This window comes from Trichosurus vulpecula, chromosome 1 (genome assembly GCF_011100635.1).
Source record: "Trichosurus vulpecula isolate mTriVul1 chromosome 1, mTriVul1.pri, whole genome shotgun sequence".
Lineage (NCBI taxonomy): Eukaryota > Metazoa > Chordata > Mammalia > Diprotodontia > Phalangeridae > Trichosurus > Trichosurus vulpecula.
Genome location: NC_050573.1, coordinates 229,816,076 through 229,836,049, shown reverse-complemented (window position 1 = coordinate 229,836,049; position 19,974 = coordinate 229,816,076). Strand labels below are relative to the sequence as shown.

The 19,974-nt window shown below is 39.1% G+C and overlaps 1 non-coding gene and 1 pseudogene across 1 annotated transcript; both read left to right on the top strand.

The window, feature by feature from the left end:
• The first annotated feature begins 7,593 nt into the window (after nucleotides 1–7,593).
• LOC118833514 lies at nucleotides 7,594–9,532 on the top strand (annotated as a pseudogene).
• A 9,677-nt stretch (nucleotides 9,533–19,209) lies between these two features.
• Nucleotides 19,210–19,316, top strand: LOC118835005. The gene has a single exon (XR_005009373.1). It is a non-coding gene; the product is annotated as a U6 spliceosomal RNA (small nuclear RNA).
• The last annotated feature ends 658 nt before the right edge of the window (nucleotides 19,317–19,974 follow it).

The window sequence follows — 19,974 nt, the reverse complement described above, 5'->3', positions numbered from 1 at the left end:
CTGGTGACTTAGCGAGGTGTCTACCCCAAGCACATGAAGACTTCCCCTGGTGGAATGGGCAAATGAGAACAATTTGTTCCAAGGCCACGAAGGTGGCTGAAGCAGGCACTGTGGAGTGCTTAAAGCCTGGTCAAGTACCAACATCACCAAGGTCATCCGCCACATCACGGGCCATCACCAGTCTTCTTAGCTCTTGTCTTGCCACTGGAGTTTGATGATTCTGGAAGAAAGAGTGAGACTGATGACTGCAACTCTGCCTCACTTAAATCTGATTCATGCACAAGTCAGGATATCACCCCGTGATGTCACTGGACTTTTGGAAAATGAATGGAGAACAAAAATATCATCACACTCTATTTCCTGAACTAGCCCTTCGTTCATATTCTTTTCCCCAATGTGATGTATTCCCCTTTCCGTAACTTTCCTTGCCAGCCATGGCTCGTTCTAGGGTTTGTTGTTTCTAACACCCCTCCTACAAGTCTATTCCATGTTTTTCTATTTGTCTGCCATTATCTGCCTTTGCTTCTGTCTTCTGTACACATACGTTTAAAACCTAAAGCATTGATAAGCTCCCTGATTATCTATGTTTATCTCTTTAGATAGTTTTCCCTTCTTCTCTTCACTAGACTTTCTCTTCCTATCTTCAGAGTTTCATTCTTGAGCACCTAAGATGCCTCCTTAGCTGACTTCTAAAAAATTTTAGTCCTATCTTTTCTGTGAACTCTTTGAAATATGTTGTCCCAAAATGTAAGGTTCAGGTTATTGTCATGTAAAGTTCAGCTTTCCTTTCCTTTCCATTTCTACCACTAATTCTAGGCAAAGTGGATAAAGCGATTACATTGGAATCAGGAAGATCTGAGTTCAAAATTTGCCTCAGATACTTTCTAGCTGTGCGACCCTGGACAATTCACTTCCAGCTTCAGTTTCCTCAACTGTGAAATGACAGAGGGAGGGGATGGACTCAGTGGCCTCTAAGGTTCCTTCCAACCCTTAAGTATATGAACCTACAATCATATGGCCTCTTCCCACCCAGATTCTATTCTCTAGCCAAACAGGTATCCCCTAAATATACCTCACACATACCCTATATCCTTGTCCTTGTTCATGACATTTTTCTAGTCTAGGATATTTCCCTATTCCAGTTTCAATCCTACTTATTCTTCTAGGCTCCTTTTGTATCATTCATTTGGTGCTTAATGATATACGACTTTGCATTGCAATTTTAAATTTATATATGCTTTATCTATCCAAGATTATATTATATAGCAGTAGATAGTATATTAAACTTAGAGTCAGAAGGACCTGGGTTAATATTTCATTTCTGATGTTTACTAGCAATAGTTACTTAATCTCTTTGAGACTCAGTTTACTCATCTGTAAAATATAATAATACCTGTAGTACCTTACCTCAAAGGATTGGTATAAGGCTCAGAAGAAACAATATACGTAAAACTCTTTTCACACCATAAAGCTTATGTAAATGTGATAGTTATTATAACCTTGAAGACAGTGACCATGATATCTACTTCCTTATATCTCCCATTATGCCTTGGAAATAATAGGTGCTCAAATATTTGTTGAATATAGTCTAAATGATCTGCTCCAAAAAAACAAGAGTGAGATGCTTTAGTGTTCCAATCAGGATGGGAAAAAAATAGAGTAATAAAGGGAAGCACATGTCTTGTTTTATAATGGTAGTCATCAACCCCACCAAAAGGTTCCTTGAAAGCAATGGCTGTTTTTGCTTTCCTTTGTATCTTCAGCATTGAGTATAGTGCCTGGCACATAGGAAGTGTTGAATAAATGCTTGTAGACTTGACTTGCGGCTCTTGCCACAACCACAGCCAACCTGGCTAAGGAGAGATATGATTGAATTTGTCTTAACGCTACACTGTGACTTCCTGCAATCACAAGGAAAGAGGAGAGAGAATTTAAAAAACAGAGAAGGGGAGAGGAAGTCCAAGAGCACTTTCCAGAAGGACATCGAACGTGAAACTCTCATCTCTTGTCTTCTCCATTTCCATCTTCCCCTATACTTGTAAATCCAGGATTCTGCCCCCTCTAATCACACTTATTTCCCAATTTTATGCCCTTACAACAACAGTGTTCAACACATCGCAAGGGTCCTATGTTTGGAGGGGTGAGGCAATCAGTAAAAGAAGGGTTAAGTGGTACCTAGACATCACCTACAAAAGAATGTTTTTTGGTTTAGAAAATTTGAGAATTACTGACCTATTTGCATGGAAACCTGCTACTCTGTTTGCAATTCATAAAGTTTTCATGGAAACCTGAAATGATCCTACCTCAAATTGCCAAATGGACAAGGAAAATCAATTTATGAATGATATATGAACATTTTGGAAAGTACTACAGAACATGAAACACAATCAAATATTAATAACTTAATCAAATGCCAGGACTTGGCAGTGTAGCAAGGATAATTTTTTCACATAGATAAAGGGTTTTTTTCCATGTACCCAATAACAAATATTAACATATTCCTATCCCTCTTACCTTGAAGCCAACTGAAGAGTATGACAGAATTGATTGCACAGTATGTGTAGAGTCCATTTAAAAGGAAGAAAAACATTTTGAACTTGAAAAGAACCAAATTAGCTCCAAATATTCTCCTTGATCTGTCCCTGGGAGTTTTGTTCTGGAACAATGGCATTGAGTCTAAATCAATCCTCATGAAGAGACTTTAGATTTTGGCAATGACGGATGAAGGGGAAACAGTTCTGCGGCTTAGAGATAACAGCTGGCAGGATTAAACATGTTCAAAGACCAAGGTACAGACCATTTATAGAATCACATTCTACCCTTACTTTTCTTCTATTGGACAAACAACAACAGTGCCGAATAAAATATTTGCCTTTTCATGAGAGAATCATCTCATATTAGCCAGATGAAACTTTAGAGATTCAGGAGAGGTAGAGGTGTTTTAACACCTAAGACATGGAATTGTTATAGCTATTAATAAAGGGAGCCAGTGTTTTAGGTCCAAATTATGTACCAGATATGCCAGATCCATTTTTAATTAATCAAGGGGTTTGGGTGAAATGAACTGAAGCAATATACAGCATTGCCATACCAATTAAGGTGATCTAGCCTAGAAGAAGAAAGGGTAATGCAGAAAAAAAAGCCCCTTCGCCGACCGCTGATAACACTAGCAATGAGATGATAGGTCAGATGCCTCAAATGGTAGAGACAGATTCTGTATCTATCATATATATAAATAGATTTTTGCATGTTGTCTCCTTCATTAGAATGTTAGCTCCTTGAAATTCAGCAGGATCTGTGTTTTTGCTTTTCTTTGGAACCCTAATGCTTAGCTAGTGCTTGGCACATAGGAAGAGGTTTGTAAATGCTTGTTGCCTGACTGAGCATAGATCTGACAAATCTGAAGAAAGCATATTAGCTATTCTGGAGAATGCAGGCCAAAAAGTGAAATATTCATACTTACTATAGTTATTTACTAAATTGAATGGCATTTCTGCTCAGTTGACCAAGTCTGCTCAGGCTTGGACTGTCTAGACATCCAATCAGTGATCTATTGCCATTTATTTGATTTTTACATACTTGCTACCACTATCATAAAGGCAGGACAATTGAGCCAGGACAGCAAGAAAGCCGCTACTACTGCCAAAGTCCCTAACAAAAACATCAGCCTCTCTTGAGTCTGTCTGTTATATGTGAAAACGAGGAGACCACAAGCTTCTGAGCTGATCATCCTTAAACTGTCCTTTATGCTGTAGCTTCTGTGTTGTGTGTATTGACAAGAAGGAGAATAAGTAAGCCATAGTGAAGCTCTACGGAGTCTGGGGGTAGGGTGGAGGTTGTCTGCATTTATGCTTCCTTGTGGCATTTTTGGTATGCCAGGGGAAAAGTGTTATGCATTGGATTTACCATAAGCTGTCTAAGGTGCTTATGCATAAAATATGCTGAAGGGCCAGGCCTTGATGACTGTGTCATGAAGCCAGTAATAGCTACACCTTTGACAGTGTCTTCTAAGGCCTTCCCTAGTTTCCCATGCACTGTCTTTTTAGAATTTGCTAGAAATTTTTTTCATGTCAGTGTTTGAAATTTATAGAAATAAAAATAGTCAATGATTTCAATTGGCTTACTGGAAACACTGCTTACGGGGAAGGCCTGGGTTTGGCGTTGCTGCTTACAGCATGATGCTGTAGGAAAGGCAATGGATTTGGAATCAAAGGCCTTGGGTTCAAATCCCAGCTCTGCCTGTTACCTTACCACCTGTTCTGAATTAGGTAAGTCATTGTTTGGAGCTCAGTTTCTTCATCTGTGAAAGGAGAGAGCTAGACGGGATAACAGCTAGGGTTCCTTCTGGCTTTGTCTAGGCCTGTTTTCTCATATATAAAATGAGATTGAATCAGATCATTTCTAAGGTGCCTTCCAGGGCTGTGAATGACTAAATTCTATCAAAATGAGTCCATTCCCTTCTTAACATTTCAACTAAAAAGAGATTTTGCCACATCCCAGAATCATTCTAAAGAATTTAGGGATGTGTTTTATTTACTCACCCATGTAGCAGTTTTACCCACTGTTTTTGTTTTCTGTCGAATACTGGGAGAAAATGGAGCAGAATAAAAGGGGTTCTGCACTCTACCTGGTCTAGAAATGGAAAGATGAAGAGAGAACACTGCCATCTTGTGGTCACAGACTCAGATAACACTTTAAAAATACTTTCCAGATCCAGCTCTCAAATGCCCACAGAGTTCTGAGGGTTTCTCTGTGGCCAAACCCCAAAACGATTGTCTATATCACCAGAAAGCCAAAGACATCTTTTTTCTGATGATAGATCACAAAGTGATATCTAAAATCTGGACCATTAAATCCCTCTCACAACCTTAATACAGATAAGGACCTCGGAGGTTCTCAGATCCTGGACACTTCTTTAGATTTAACTTCTGCTTTTGTGGTAAGAACACAAAGGTTTGGCCCTCATATCTTTTCCAGATCTGTAATTCAAAGGTGGTAAGTACCCTCTTTGACCAAGCAGCTGTGGATGGACAGGAATCTGGACAAGAATCTTTAGTGTGTTCTGTGTCAAGGAGTATAGGAGCTGAGACTGTCTGGAAGGGAGGGTCTTCCTCTGCCATCATGCTCAAGAAGAGAGGAAAACTGAAATATATTGTGGTAAAACCTCTTTTTAGTTAAAATGTTAAGAAGGGAATGGACTCATTTTGATAGAATTTAGTCATTCACAGCCCTGGAAGGCACCTTAGAAATGATCTGATTCAATCTCATTTTATATGTGAGAAAACAGGCCTAGACTTAAAGCCAGAAGGAGCCCTAGCTGTTATCCGGTCTAGCTCTCTCCTTTCACTTGAAAGGTGAGAAGTGAGCAAATATCCTAGTATCTTCCTTCTCCCATCCATCCTCCCCATTCAGCTTCTAAATTAATAATCTTAAAGTATACTGTGAATACCCTTTGATCCAGCAATATCACTCCTAGGTCTGTATCCCAAAGAGATAATAAAAAAGGGAAAGGACCAACATGTACAAAAATATGTGTAGCAGCTCTTTTTGTGGTGGCCAACAACTGGAAACTGGTGGGATGACCATCAATTAGGGAATGGCTGAACAAGTTGTGGTATATGAATGTAATAGAATACTATTGTTCTATAAGAAATGATGAGCAGGCAGATTTCAGAAAAACCTGGAAAGACTTGCATGAACTGATGCTGACTGAAGTGAGCAGAACCAGGAGAACATTGTACACAGTAACAGCAACATTGTGTGATGATCAACTCAGCGATACTATGATCTGAGACAATTCTAAAAGACTGTTGTTAGAATATACTACCCACATCCAGAGAAAGAACTATGGAGTTTGAATGCGGATTGAAGCATACTGTTTTCCCTTTTTTTGTTTTTTCTTTCTTATGGTTTTTCCCTTTTGTTCTGATTCTTCTTTCACAACATGACTAATGTGTAAATATGTTTAATATGATTGTACATGGATAGCCTACATCAGATTGCTTGCTATCTTGGGGAAGGGGAGGGGGAGAGAGGAAGGGAAAAAAATTTGAAACTCAAAATCTTATATAAAAATGAATGTTACATCTTTACATGTAATTGGAAAAAATAAAATACTATTAAAATAAAAATAAAAACTCATAGTAAAAGAAAAATGTAATTAAAAATAGTTAACAAAATAAATTTTAAAAATTTTTTTTAAAATTTTAAATCCTAAAGTATAGATCTGACTATATGATTCCCATGCTCAGAAAACTTCAGTGGCTGCCAATTGTCTTTAGAATAAAATAAACATTCCTCTATTTGACATTTATAGCCTTTCAAAATCTAATCGGCCTGTCTTTCCAGGCTGATTACACATTATTCTTAATATGCCCTATACTCCACACAACCCATACATGGGTTCTTGCTTCTTTCCCCCATGCCTGAAACACCTCACCTCTGCCTCTTAAACCCCTAGTTTCCTTCAAGGATAACCCCAAGTGCTTCCTCAATATGCAATGTCTTTGAAAAAGCCTTTCCTGATCCCCCCAGATGTTAGTACCTCCCTCCCCTCTCTAAAATCACTTTTAATGTTTTTTTGAATGTTTAGAAATTGTAATTTGGAAATCTGTAAATTGTTCTTCTTGGCAAAGATACTGGAGTGGTTTGCTATTGTCCTTTTCAAGATGACAAAACTGAGGCAAACAGGGTTAAGTGGTTTGCTCAGGGTCACACAGCTATTAAGCATCTGAGGCTGGATTTGAACTCAGGAAGATGAATCTTCCAAGTCCAAGTCTAGCACTCCCTCCACTGTGCCACCTGGCTGCCCCATCTGTAAATGCAGAAGAATTATAAGCTCTTTGAAGGCTGGGACTGTCTCTCTTCAGTAGTTGTGCCTACAATACTAAGTAGTTCCTAAATAAATTCTTGGTGACTGATGAGTCAACTGATTGATAGGTAAATGACAGACAATTAGGGCAATTTAGAACTGAATTCATATCAAATAATAGTCATTAATAGGTTGATGACAAATTAGGAGACTATAGTGCAGATCCTGTTAATCTGCCTAACATTTTTCTCAGTGATCTAGACAGCATACTTCACAAATCCGCAGATAATTCAAAAGTGGGAAGGTGAGCTAATTGCTCCATGCCAGGTCACAAAAAGATTTCCACAATCTAATACAATGAAACCTAATAGGAATAAATATAACACTTTACACTTAGATTGATAAAGTAACTTCAGAAATACAAGATGGCTAGATAACAGTCCTGAAAAAAAATTGGGGAGTTTTAATGGATGGCAAACTCAATTTGAGTTAACATTATAACATTGCAGTCCAAAATTTGTACATGAACTTTTATTCTCAAAAAACAAACAAACAAACCAAAGATCCAAATCAGGCCGAAGAGAGACAACCACTCTTTCAGTTGTTATTTAATATTGTCTCCTGCAATAAACTTCAGTGAAAAAGACAGAATTCTGAACAAATTAGCAAGTTTATTGTGAGTTCCTTACATCCAATTAAATAGTGACCTAGTGCTACTCAGGGCAGCAGCAGCCCTTCTTCTTCCACTGCGGTCAGCTACGACCCCCAACTCCCCAGCAACCATGTCGAAGGCACCCACAATTGGCATTGCTCTTGGTACCACTTACTCCTGTGTGGGAGTCTTCCAACACGGGAAAGTGGAGATCATTGCTAATGACCAAGGAAACAGGACCACCCCAAGCTACATCACCTTCACCGACACTGAACATTTAATTGGTGATGCTGCAAAGAATAAAGTTGCAATGAATCCCACCAACACAGTTTTTGATGCCAAACATCTGATTGGTCGCAGATTTGATGATGCAGTTGTATAGTCAGACACGGAGCATTGCCCTTTCACAGTGGTGAATGACGCAGGCAGACCTAAGGTCCAAGTGGAGTACAAAGGGGAGACCAAAAGTTTCTATCCAGAAGAAGTATCTTCTATGGATTTGACCAAATTGAAAGAAATTGCTGAAGCTTACCTTGGGAAGACTGTCACAAATGCCATGGTCACAGTACCAGCCTATTTCAACGATTCCCAATGCCAGGCCACCAAAGATGCTGGAACCATAGCTGGTCTCAATGCGCTCCAAATCATCAATGAGCCAACTGCTGCTATTGCTTATGGCTTGGACAAAAGGGTTGGTGGCGAGAGAAATGTGTTGATCTTTGACCTTGGAGGTTGTACTTTCGATGTCTCCATTCTTACCATTGAAGATGGCATCTTTGAGGTCAAGTGCACAGCTGGGGACATCCACTTGGGTAGAGAGGACTTCGACAACAGAATGGTCAACCATCTCATTGCCGAGTTCAAGCAAAAACGCAAGAAGGACATCGGTGAGAACAAGAGGGCTGTTCACCATCTTTGCACCACTTGTGAACGTGCTAAGCATACCCTCTCTTCCAGTAGCCAGGCCAGTATTGAGATTAACTCCCTTTATGAAGGTATCGACTTCTATACATCAATCACCCGAGTCTGTTTCGAAGAGCTGAATGCTGATCTCTTCCGTGGTACGCTGGACCCTGTGGAAAAGGCCTTAAGAGATGCCAAGCTAGATAAATCACAGATTCATGACATCGTCCTAGTGGGTGGTTCTACTGGAATCCCCAAAATCCAGAAGCTTCTGCAAGATTTCTTCAATGGCAAAGAACTCAACAAGAGTATCAATCCTGATGAGGCTGTTGCTTATGGTGCAGCTGTCCAGGCTGCCATTTTGTCTGGAGATAAATCTGAGAATGTACAGGACTTGCTGCTGTTGGATGTCACTCCTCTTTCCCTTGGAATTGAAACTGCTGGTGGAGTTATGACCATTCTGATCAAACGTAATACCACCATCCCCACACAAGCAGACACAGACCTTTACCACCTATTCAGACAACCAGCCTGGTGCACTTATTCTGGTTTATGAAGGTGAGAGAGCAATGACAAAGGATAACAACCTGCTTGGCAAATTTGAGCTCACAGGAATCCCTCCAGCACCCAGAAGTGTTCCTCAGATTGAAGTAACATTTGACATTGATGCAAACGGCATCCTCAATGTTTCTGCTGTGGGTAAGAGCACAGACAAGGAGAACAAGATCACCATCACCAATGCCAAAGGATGTCTGAGCAAAGAAGACATTGAGCGCATGGTCCAGGAGGCTGAGAAATACAAGGCTGAGGGTAAGAAACAGAGAGACAAGGTATCTTCCAAGAATTCTCTTGAATCTTACACTTTGAACATGAAGGCCACCATAGAGGATGAGAAACTGCAAGGCAAGACTGGGGATGAAGACAAACAGAAGATCCTTGACAAATGTAGTGAAATAATCAACTGGCTGAATAAGAACCAGACTGCTGAGAAGGAAGAATTTGAGCATCAGCAGAAAGAATTGGAGAAGGTCTGCAACCCCATCATTACTAAGCTGGACCAGAGTGCAGGGGGCGTGCCAGGAGGCATGCCTGGTGGGTTCCCAGGGAGTGGAGCAGCCCCATCTGGAGGTGCTTCTTCTGGACCCACCATTGAAGAGGTCGACTAGACACACCAGAAGAAAGAGCATTCCACGCAGCTTTCCAAAAATTGAACGACTCAAATTTGTAGCCAAAGCACTAGCAGTTTAAAAGTAACATTTAAGCTACTGTGTAAATCTGGGCATTCTGAATACTTGAATGTGTGCAGAGGAAGAGAAGTGAACAACGTTGCACTTTATCAGTACTGTAAACAAGTGGAAATGCGATTCTTGTCCTGGAGAATAAAATCTATTTAAATTGGCACCATAAAAAAATAGTGACCTAGTTCCCTTCTTTTTAGCATAAAAATAGCCTATGGTCAGTCCTAGCCTGGAACAATTCAGGGCAATATATTTCTTCATTCTTATAGAGACAAAGAGAAATCTAAAATTGCTAGTAGGACTTTGATTTACAGAAGGAAATACCTATCAGATCTAACAAGACTATAACTCTTTTTACCTCAAATTCTGTCTCACGTGCTTGTTATCTGCTGGGCTAGAATGCCTATATAGCCTGGTGAACTGGCACGCACATAGTACCTATAAACCGATCAACCTGTTTCCCCAGTTTCTCTAAAGCACCCGGTGCTTTTAAGAAAAGCATGATGGAGTGGGGGGGGGGGGGTAGTAAGTGGGGATGTCAAATCACTGGAATTCTCCCGGTCCACCTGATAGAATTACAGGTGGGTAATACAGAAAATACAGGTAGTACTCAATCGACTAGATGGAATTATAGTGGCTAAAGAATTAGCTGGTCCCTGGTGGCCCTAAAAATAAGCATGAGCAAGCTCTGAGAAGACGGTCGTCCTGGGCAATTTAGAAGAGATACAGATATGAATGAATAAAACACCTCTTGTAAGATTGTTCTTTGCCCTTTCCCTTGTATCTTTCCCAGAGTGCAACAAGATTGAGAGAAGATTCCACTCTACTTTGCTATCTGTCATGCCCCCTCATAATGGTGTCTTGCAGGGAAGCCACTTGCCTGGTAGAGGACACCATATGCCCAACAGAAAACAGGCCCAGAATGTTGAGCTTAGGGAACCCAGAGAGCCAGCATGGAGTCAGAGGACCTGGGTTCAAGTCCAATTTCTACTATTTACTACTTGTATAACTCTGGACAAGTCATTTAACCTCACTATGCCTGAGTTGCCTCATCTACAGAATAAGGGGTCTAAATGACTTTTGAAGTTGGAATTGAGGAGGAAATAAGCATTTATATAGCACCTACTATGTGCCAGGCACTGTGCTAAGCACTTTATATTTAATCCTTATAGCAACTCTATAAGGTAGGTGCTATCATTATCCCCATTTTATAGTTGAGGAAACTGAGGCAAACTGAGATTAAGTGACTTGCCCAGAGTCACCTAGCTAATAAGTGTCCGAGGGCAGATTTGAATTCAGGTTTCACTGCCTCTAGGCCCATAGTTCTATCCAATGCACCACCTAGTCTCCTGGGTGATTTGAACTAATTATACCACCTGTCTGACTATTAAAAGTGAATACTGGTGGGGGGCTTATAAGCTATAGTTTTAGGAAAGATCACACAGAGTACCTTTAACATGAGATACTTTCTTCTTGGGTAATTTAACCTTCAAGGATAAGTTGGGGGGGAAGGGGGCTATGCAAACATATAGTGTATAGGACTAGGGGATAATAGTCCCATTTTACTATGACTTGGCCAAACTACATACGGAATGTGTGTTCAGTTCTAGGTAAGACATTTCTGGGTAAGGAAACTGCCAACCTGAGAACTAGTCAGAGGAGAGTAATTCGGATGGTCAGGGGCCTTGAGATTTGGTGAGTATCTATTGAAGCAAGGTGGTGTTCAGCTTAGAGTGGATTCTTATTCATGCATCGGTTGAATCAGATAACCTTAGAGATTTCTTGCAACTCTAAGATCCTATGATTTTCTTAGGATCTGTTGATGTCGTAAAATAGGTCTACAAGTTACAGAAACTCTGTGATTGAGGTAACAGTACCTAGGGTAAATGCTGCCTTATATTTTCAAGACAATCCTGACCACAGCACATAAAAAAGGATTCCTTCCTTTTCCCAGCCCTGACACTGCTTCCGAGTAACAATACCTAAAGTGTTTCTCTCCTTCTCATGACCATTCCCCCAGGAAGAAAGTAATTATCTCTCTATCTTTAGACTGAGGCAGATTTTGATTACCCACAAAATCACTTCCATAGTAACACTGAGTGTTTGGATCAGTGCTCATCATTTTTTTTTAATTATGGAGAAACTTCCATTAATTCACCCACTGTATTGAAAGAATGCTGATTCAGAGACTTCATAATTAAAAGATTTCCTTTTGTCTGACACAGTAGCAAAAGAGAAAGGAAATATTTAGAATCTCAGTTGGTAAGCATCATTCATTGCTGATCCACATTTCAATTTGGGATTTTGCACCTTGTGTTTTTGTATGTAAATGTATAGAGTAGTTGAGTAATATAAAATCCTGTTGGTCAGTATGGCACAGGGGATAAATTTGTTTGAGGGAGAAAAGGATCACAACCTTTGGTTTTGCTCACAGACTCAAGAAGCACTCTATAAAATATAAGTAGTACATAGGCATTCTGCAGTTCTTGTTCATCATTGAGTAGCTTTCTACAGCTAGGTGACACAGTAGATAAAGCACTAGACCTGGAGGCAGAAAAACCTGAGTTCAAATGCAGTCTCAGAAACTTACTAGTTCAGGAAAAAGACAGAGGTCTGTTGCTGTTTTCTTAGAACACTATACACGAGAAGTTGAATACGATCAGATGCCTGGAAAGGTGTGTTAGAGGTGGACTATTAAGGGTCTTAAATGTCAGATTGAAGAATTTCCATTTTTTTAGGTAGGGATTAGGAAGCCAATAAAAGTTTTTGATCATGGAAGTTCATAGTAAGACATGCATTAGGAAGATTAACTTGAGAGCTGGATGGAAGAGACTAGAGTGGAAAAAGACTGAAAGCAGGGACACCAATTAGAAGACGGTTACAATTATCTAGGCAAGAATGAAAACAACCATGTTGGTGGTATGAATGTATACAAGGAGACAAATGGGAGAGAGACTATAGGAGTAAAATGAATATGAATTGGCAGCTTGTTGGATAGTCAGGTTTACAGAGAAGACAAACTCAAAGATGACTTAAGTTTCAAGTCTGGGAAACTGGGAGACTGATGAGACCATCAATAGGAAAACTCAGTAAAGGGAAAGCATTTGGGAGAAAGATAATTAATTCCTTTTTGGACATGTTGAGTTTTGAGTTGGTAGTGAGATGCCCAGGAATGTGCTGGAACCAGTTTGAACCATTTCTTGAGAGCCTATTGTTAATGTTTTCAGCATGAACCTTTATACCTCTGAAATTGACAAAAACTATAAAGTGAGGGTTAATCGATTATTTTGATTATCCAAATTTGTTGAAAGTGTTGTATTAAATGTTGATAATGCAAATTAAACAAATTAAACAAAAAAAAAACTTACTAGCTTTGTGTCCCTAGGCAAGTCACTTAACTTCTGTTTGCCTCAATTCCCTTAATTATAAAATGGGGCCAACAATAGGTCTGCACTTTGCACAGCACCTGGCATATAGTAGGTAATTAATAAATGCTTGTTTTCTTCTTCTGATTTAGGATTATAGTTTTAGAGGTAAAAGGGACCTCGGGGATCATATAGTCCTTCCACTTGATTTACATGTAAAGAAAATCACATAGGATTAGTTAATTGACTTGTCCAGAGTCACACCAATAGTATTTCATATATGAATTACTTGGATCAAAGTAAGAAAATTAAAATTATTTCCTTATATAATAACCCTTAGAACTTTTTACATCTTAAAAAAAACTTTTAAAATGCAACATGTCCTTGTGCTGCAATCACTTTATTTTACATGATTTGGCATTGAATTCATAAGCTTTTGACAAATATTCTTTAATTCTTTATCATGAAAACACACATCTCATTGAAAATTATTAATTTACAATTATATGTAATGTGATTATTAATCAATTCTTGATATTACTTTGACAAATAGTCCATGTTTTCCAAGTCTAACTTTGATTATAATCCATTAGTTTCTGGTAGGGTTTAAATCAGGCAAAGCCCCAAGCCATTAAAGCATGTTTACTTTCCTATATTGGAAAACTTAGTCATTTGTGACAAGTGGCATGGTACAAGGTTGGATTGCAATATTCCATTTCCATTTGGTAATTCTAGAAAATTCTGCTTCTTGGTGTATCAATATATTTATTTAGGTTCCTTATTCCCTCAGTGGGAACAAGACTTCCAGGCTCATTGGAAATTAAAAAAAATCTCTAAACCATTTTTGGTGGCTCTTTTACAATCCAATCAAGAGCTTACAGGCTCACCAAGACTACTGACAATGGTTTTGTTATGTATTTGAATGAAAAGGTGAATTTTATCAGTAAAATTTTCCCCATATTCAGTATTCTAGTTTGTATTGGCTTGCCCTTGACAAGAACATTTTCTTCTTAGCCGTGCTTAGCAGTGGTTTTTTTAATTGGTCTTCTCATTGTTCTAACTTTAAGAACAGCACACTATAGAGAAATCAGGACCAACATCTCCAGCTTCCAGTCCCTCTGAAGGACTCTGCTTGTTTTCTTAGGATTAATTAGGCTGTTGTATAGCAATAGTTTGTCAGTTCTTCATGGTATTTTCTGTTTTCAACCTCACTTTCCTTTGTCCTTCAGTGTAACTAATTCTGTTTCATTGTGGGATTGAATTATCCTTGAAACACTTGATTTCTCCAAGCCAACAGCTGCTGCAATATCTCTAACAGCCATTAAAGTGTGATCTTTAAAAGCTACAATATTGGCATGTCCTAGGAGAAATATCCATTCTTATAAATTACCATAGAATTAATAAACACAAAAGTGAGTACCAAAATGTGTGTAAGCCACAAAATCCAGATTCAATTCACAGAGAACTAACTATTGGTGGGGAAAACCAGTTCAACCCAGTTTCAAGATATTCTGAGTCAGCCCAGGACAGAAGCACGCACACTGCAAAATAAAACCAAATCAAAATTATATGCAAAAACTATTGCATACCTCTATAATTGACAGAGCCAGGATTTGAACCCAAGGAGAGCAACATAGGTCAAAGAAATATTGCAAGAATGGAGAGTACCTGAACTTAGATACTTTTATTCTTATTAATGACAAGAAGCATTCTCTAGCCTTGTATCTATATGCAACCACAGTAAAAAATTATTCACATTTCTCTCTTCTCAGTCTTCTCAACCTGGACTTATTTAGGTTAGTTATCCATGTGAGTTGGAGGAACTAGAGTGAGATTGGTAGAAATCATTCATATTAACTAAGGGTAAGAATTGAATCTATGTTGTGATGTCAAAATCTAAGGCAATATTACTCACTCCTTCATTACTATTTAGGCACTACTTCTCACTTTCCAAATTTCTTTCTCTACCATTATCCCAGTAGCCTTCAAACCCTAGAAAATGCCTTCACCACCTTTCACCAATAACCTGTCTCCGTGGGCTCCTTCCTCTCATTCATCAGCTCCTCACAGAACCTCCATTTTAAGGAAGGGCCCAAGGAATCCAGGCCCCACTCCAGACTCTCCTGACTTCTTTCCCTACCATATTCCCTCCTCTCCTTCGCTCCTCTCTCCTCTGCCCTACCCCCTGCTTTTCAATTTTCTTTTATACATTGTCTTATACACTGTTTTATACAATGAATGAAAGCTCTTTGTGGGCAGGAGCTGGCTTTCTCTTTGCTTATGTTTGCATTCCCAAAATTTAGTATAATGCTTGGTATGTAATAAATACTTTCTGGCTGTATTTGAAATGAATAGTATGTAAGTTGTGTTGAAAATTTCCAGAAATTCATTTCATCCCATCCCTCCTTTTTATATAACTAATTTCAACACAGAAATATCTTTGTTCCTAAACAGCTTAAAGAAGTCAAAAAATGAGTTCATTCTGCATATAGTAGATAATGTTAAATTTGCATACAGGGTTCGCTTTCTATGTTTTATTTTTCCTATGGTTCTTATAATGAGTACATTTTTCTTTTTTGAAGAGCATTATTTCCTCCACAAGAAAGGCAACGTGTGGCAGAATCTTAGATTGGAGTCAGGAAGGCCTCAGTTCAAATACTGTCTTTGCTACTTACTCGCTATTTGAACTTGGGCATATCTCCTTTAACTTCTCTGGGTCTTGGGAAACTCTCTACAACTACAAATAATAGCTGGCTTGCAATCTGTATTAGGGTAGAAAGTTCCATCACTGATGCAATCACATGTCCTTAATTTATGTCCCTCCTCCAATGCCTTACAGTTATATCAATGGAGCCTAAGTGCTTGCTACTTCTACCATGATAAAGCCTTTGAGTATAGGACTAGCAATAAACTATAGGTGTGCGGTCTAAAGAGTACTCCAATTAAGTCACTGAGCACCATCACCAGAGGGTTGGTTACAAAGGTGATGAGTTTTTTTTGTAACAACAACATTGCTAGCAGCTGTTGTGGGGGTGAAAGACCAACAACAAGAGCACATAGAAGGGCTGCTAGCACACGTTCTTTGATCTGGCTTTCTAAGGAAAACAACTTTAAGGAGTAACAATCTTACTTTAATTTAATATACATATATCATTCACTTAATTCAGGGGGAAAAGCCAGCATCCTGAACTTCAGAGAGAATACAAACAGAAATTACAAGCATACATTATATAAACAGAGCAAATAACACACAGAAATCAACAGACAGACCTCTATCTGTCTAACCAAAGGATTACATAGTTACCAGAGAGAGGCACCAATATCTGGGTTTTCAAAAGGGGTGAGGGGTGCTCTAACAGCTACCCAGAGTCTTGTCTAGCCCAATCACCAATACTCTTCCAATGAGTATGCCCCAAAAAGGCAAAACACCAACCTCAGAGCTTTTATACCCTGTTCAGGGCCCTGAGGGCTCAGAGTCTACTTAGCAAAAAGGCTTGGGGCATGGGACCCCATACCTAGCTAGTGATAGGGTGTGGGCCTGCCTCTAATCAGGTCTCCCTTTGTTGGCCCCACCAGTAGCCTATTCAATGGACAGGAAAGATATTTCACTTACAGATTGGCCTTACAGTTTTATTCTTCCATAACAACTCACAAAATTGTCTACAAAAGTATAAAGGGACTCTGAATTGATGAAATCATGTATCTTTGAACTTGAAGCTAAAAATAAAAGTAAATATTTACTAAAATAGGCTAGCTCATCCTCCATTGTTCTTCCAGTTCCTCTGGGGGCTCTGTAATCCTCTACTAGTACAGTGTACTGCCCACTGAGGGTGTTTGATAACCATCACTGGCTGCCCAGGCTGCTCTCCTAGAGAAGGAGGCCTGGAGAGGAGGTAAGGGGGAGTGTCTTTCAATGGTAAAGAAGCTGAATATGCCATGAGATGGGCCTCACCTAACCTCACTTCCTTGAAAGTAAATAGGAAACTGGCTGTTTCTATAGCTAGTAAAGTTGAATCCTCCCTTCAGGTGACACTGCCCAGTCTTCCTACCCTGTGTCACAAGTGAGGTCCATGTTCTAGGATTTTTTTTGTTTCAAAAATCACAGAATTTCTTTTTTTCCCATCTTAGTTTAAAATGTTGCTGTTGCCCCAATGTGCTTTTCACTCCTCTGTCAATAAACTTGTCATCAGCTTTGTCTGAATAACTAATCCTGAACCTGGGCCCTTCAGCTATTTTTAGTCAAACGTCATCTTGCTTCTTAATCTTTGTGTCTCAAAGTCCTGGCTATTAAATTGTCTTGATCTTTTTTCATCAACTGTTTCATTCATTTCATTCATCCAGCTTTGCTTTTTTTTTTAAGCTTCCCTTTTTCCAAAATCCATGCCCCAAATCAGCTGCAGAAGCCTCATGATGTAGTGGAAAGAGTGCTACACTTGTTATCAGGAGAGACCTGGGTTCAAATCTCACCTCTAACATTTACTAGCTGGGTAATAAAGGCAAGTCACTTAACCTCTCTGCTTTGGTATCATACCAATAGAATAAGGCTCATGCCTGCTGTGCCTCTCAGAGAGTACTTATTTATGAGGCTCAGTGAAATAACATTTTGTAAAATTGAAGACATTTAAATGTTAGCTGTTATTAATTGGACAAAACACTGAGATAACTTTACTACCAGCTAGGTGGCACAATGGATACAGCAAGGGACCTAGAGTCAAGAAGACTTGAGTTCAATACTGGCCTCAAATACTCACTAGCCATATGACCCTAGACAAGTCACTTAACCCTATTTGCCTTAGCTTCCTCAACTGTGAAACGAGCTAAAGTAGGAAATGGCAAATCACTCCAGTATCTTTGTGAAGAAAACCCCCAATCAGGTCACGAAGAGTGGGACACAACTGAACAGCAAACAGTACTAGATACTTAGACCACCAAATGCCCTCTCATTTTATTCTCTCCATCTCACCTTTCATTTTTCCTCCTTTGTTCTTCTCCTACCCTCTGTTCTTTCCCATTGCTGTTCTCTCTCATCACCTCAGGCATAGCCTTTCTTCCTTGACACCTCATTTCTTTTTTGTATATGATGTCTCAGGCGCTGCTATATGCACCAAGGCAGGAGGATCAACAAGACAAAGATTCCAAGTGTGTGGATGACAAGATGTTTTTAATGGCTGTGCTCTGATTTGTAAAGTCAAAGTTGTCTTCTGTGTCTCCAGTCTGTTGTTAATCGACTTGAAACAGTATTAAACTAGAAATTCATGAGCCGATCAATAAACTAGCTGCTTTAGGACCATATTGCAGCAACCACTGACAATATGCCACTTTGATATGAGTTATTGCGGCTGCTCAAACACAGGTTTAATGTAACCCGCAGGCAATGATATGCACAGTGTGACTTATGGGGCACCAGTAAGATCACGGAATGATAAGTCTAAGGATGGGAGGGGCCTCAGAAGTCCTCTAGCCTACCCCTCTCATTTTACAAATGAGCAAGCTGAGATCCAAAAAGCTTAAGTGATGAGTTGTTCAAGGTCACACAGTTAATAAGTGACAGAGTCAGGATTCAAACTCAGATCCTCTTTCCATAGCACCATAAAAATTCCTCAACCTGAAAACATCTCCCATACTTCAATCACCAGAGTACTTGGATTTATGCCACTTAGGATTAATTTCTGGAGATTAAATATTCCCTCTTATTTCCCATCAAATGTAAAGTCCAAAGTCAGAACAGCAGCAAAGAGAACAAGTCTCCAACACCTTAGTTCCTGGGTACAAGACAGGTGAAAAGTAATGGGTACTTGGTGAGGCAGGGAGCAGAGAGAGTAAGCAAGAAAATGTGGAAAGAGGAGAAAAAAGAAGGGTGGGAGGCCTAGTGGTAGGTCACACAAACCATGTGTTGCCTATTTTTTGCCAAGCTTACTTCACTCCAGTGGATTCTGTTATCCCGTAAGTTATCCAATGGAAAAACACCCAAAGTGATATCACACTTCCAGAAAGAGAAGTCTCAGAGGGTCCCTATTCTCCAAGAAGTAATAATAATAATAACAAGCATTTATGTAGCACTTTAAGGTTTACAATGCACTTTACAGATATTAATTCATTTTATTCAAAAAGTTGAAGGAGTGGGAGAAACCACACAGCTGAGAATGTGTGGCAAATCACAGGCAGAGGCATGGACAAAATGCATCTGAAAGTACAGGTGGGCTCTCAGATGGACTTGATAGGTACAGTAAGAGAAAAGAAGTGATTGTTTCAGCAGCACATATGCTAAGATTGGAATAATACAGAGAAGATTAGCATGGCCCCTACACCAGGATGACATGCAAATTCATGAAGCTTTTCATATTTTTTTCAAGAATATCAAAGTAATTAATGAAAAAATGCAAAGGAAGGTGGCCTAGCAATATCATATCTCAAACTCTATTATAAAGTGGTAATCATCTACACTATCTCGTACCAGCTAAGAAATAGAGTGGTACGTCAGTGGAACAGATTAGTAGACACAGTAGTAAATGACGATAGTAACTCAGTGTTTGATAAACCCAAAGATCTCTGACAATAGGATAAGAACTCATAATTTGACAAAAACTGCTGGGAAAACTGGAAAACAATATGGCAGAAACTAGATATCTTACACTATATACCAAGATAAGGTCAAAATGGGAACATGATTTAGACGTAAAGGGTGATACCATAAGCAAATTAGGAGAGCAAGGAATAGCTTATCTATCAGATCTATGGAGAAGGGAAGAATTTATGACCAAACAAAGATACAGAGCATTACAAAATGTAAAATAGATCATTTTGATTATATTAAATTAAAAAGGTTTTGCACAAACAAAACTAAGGCGACCAAGATTAGAAGGAAAGCAGAAAGCTGGGAAACAATGTTTTCAGCAAGTATCTTGGATAAAGGCTTTGTTTCTCAAATATATAGAGAACTGAGTCAAATTTATAAGAATATAAATCATTCCCCAATTGATAAATGGTCAAAGGATATGAACAGGC